Below are 2,487 nucleotides of genomic sequence, written 5' to 3'. Positions count from 1 at the left end.
TACACACACACAGAGTAAACACACATCTATATACACACTCACCTGTGGTGCGTATATATCAACTTTGTATACATCGACATCGTGGTGTTCCGATTTATGACCCCCACATGACAAAAGAGATTTTTTATTACCAAGACTATCAGAATGGTTCTTCAGTCTTTGTAAACTGAAGTAAATTTAGGTTACATGAAGTATACAAGAATATATATATATATAATATATAGGGCAGCGAACGTATGACCTGGATCAAAGGATCGAATTTCACTGGTGCCAGTTCTTGGGAAATGGCGCGGTTAGTTAAAAGCCTTATTCTAAGGATATAAAAATTAAACATATTTGTAGATACAACACATAAGATTTTAACATCTGCATTTTATATCGATTGTATGTTGCTCACTGACTAATTTACATAGCTCCAGTCCTATTGTGACATTAAACCTTCGTGTGTGCATATGAATAAGGTTTGGCATTGCATATTTGTATATACTGCAATAATGGTAAATACACACACACATATATATATGTATGTATATATTATATATATATGACACATCCATATGTATGCAGTCACAAATATACACGCACATTGGTGTTTGATATACCTGTAGGAGTTATACGTGGTGTTTAAACCAGAATTCTGCCTGTATATATATATATAGCGTATATAAATATATATCGTATATATATATATATATATATCGTATATAAATATATATCGTATATAAATATATATATATATATATATATATCGTATATAAATATATATATATATATATATATATATATACACACACACACACACAATAATACCCATAAATATATCTTTTAATTGTTTCAGTCATTGATCTGCGACGAAGCTGGAGCACCGCGATGAAGGGTTTAGCAGAACGAATCGATCCCAGTGCTTATATATATACACAGGGAAATCTTTCGGTATACGCATGCATGGATATATATATATTATGCATTATATTATCCGTAGCATTTATATTGAGGGTTCAAACTCTGGTGATCAACTTTGTTTCATTCTTCCTCTTGGGGTTCCATAAAATATAAACCCAACGAAATATTCATAAGATCTTAAATAACAAATACAACTTAATCCGTAAATGGTGGAATGGTAATCGCAGACTTAAAACACCAGAAGATTTAAGTTTGAATGGGGGGGGGGGAAATAAGAACAGGTAAGAGAGAAAGAGGTTTGGTAATTAAAAGACAGGTGCGAGAGAGAAAGAGATAATTTAACTTACCTTTTTCGTTGTTTGTGGAGGAATCGGCTGATTAAAAGATGGTCTTGGATGTCTCCTGAAGACTTCTGGTGGATAATGAGAAGAAATATAATTGACGATGTGGACAGAATCGAAGAATTTTGGAAGGAATGACGCGCTGCCACAACGACAATAATAGATACAAAACAGACACACTCACTCTCTCTCTCTTTCTCTATGTTTCTTTCTGTGTATATCTAATGTAATATTCACTCACTCTCTCACTAAGTCTCTATATTTTGCTCTCTCTCCTACTCTCTCAATCTATCTTTTTGCGTCTCTCTCTATCTGTTCCTGTGTCTATTTAATCTAATATTCGTTCACTCTCTCAATGAGTCTCTATATTTCTCTCTCTTACTCTCTATCGCTCTCTTATGAAGGAGTAGTAGGTTGAGTAAATAATATAAAATCAAGGAGCAAGATAGGGAGAGAATGTGTATAAACTAAAGGGAGTAAGGTGAAAGATAAATAGTATGAGTAAGCGAGTGAAAGACGGAGAGAGTGAGAAAGAAAGTAAGAGCGTGTCTATATAGAGAGTAAGTAAACAATACAATAGATACAACATAAAGAGCAAGAGAGAAGGATGAAAGAGACAGTATAAGTATAACAAAGGGAGGGAGAAACAGAAATGAGAGAGAGTGTGAAGGGGAGGAAGGCAGCCGATCACCAGATTTTTCACGTCGTGCCACAAAAGCTACGGCTGAAGGACTCAGCCGACAAGTTTCAGCCAATCAGAGAGCTTCACTGAAAGACGATGTCACGCCACCCCTCCCGCACTCGTATGTTACGAGAGCGGAGAGAGGTCAGAGTTGAGAGTTGAAGAAAAAAAGAGCAGAGGTTACGGTGTCACCGTGTTACTCATATAAATAAATAAATAAATAAATAAATAAATATTCATCTTTTTTGCTTTTGAAAATAATTGGATGCTAAAGAAATATGTCGATTGAAAAAGCGAAAATATTAGAACTTCTAAAGGCGACCTGAAGTATTATACATACATGCGTGTGTATATACGCACGCACATGCAAATAAATATATATATATATACGCATATACATATATCTACATATATACACACATTTATACGTACATGTTACCTGTTTGTAAGGCGACTATATAGCAACTTAATTTAATTTTAATTTTTAATAAATTGATTTTAATTGAGTTTTTACCTGTAATTTTGGATTTTATCCCTAATATATATATATATATATATATA

The 2,487-nt window shown here is 33.5% G+C and overlaps 1 protein-coding gene across 2 annotated transcripts in view; it reads right to left on the bottom strand.

Annotated features, from left to right (window-relative positions):
* LOC106883797 (insulin-induced gene 2 protein) overlaps positions 1-1,558 on the bottom strand; it is a 19,877-nt gene extending 18,319 nt beyond the window's left edge. The window contains exon 1 of one of the 2 annotated variants that reach the window (XM_014934934.2): positions 1,251-1,558. The gene's annotated coding sequence lies outside the window, so the exon portion shown is untranslated. The remainder of the gene's footprint in view (positions 1-1,250) is intronic. The other variant, XM_014934933.2, reaches the window with a different exon arrangement.
* Between the last annotated feature and the right edge of the window lie 929 nt (positions 1,559-2,487).

Source organism: Octopus bimaculoides, chromosome 27 (genome assembly GCF_001194135.2).
Source record: "Octopus bimaculoides isolate UCB-OBI-ISO-001 chromosome 27, ASM119413v2, whole genome shotgun sequence".
NCBI lineage: Eukaryota > Metazoa > Mollusca > Cephalopoda > Octopoda > Octopodidae > Octopus > Octopus bimaculoides.
This window is presented reverse-complemented; position numbering and strand designations above follow the sequence as displayed.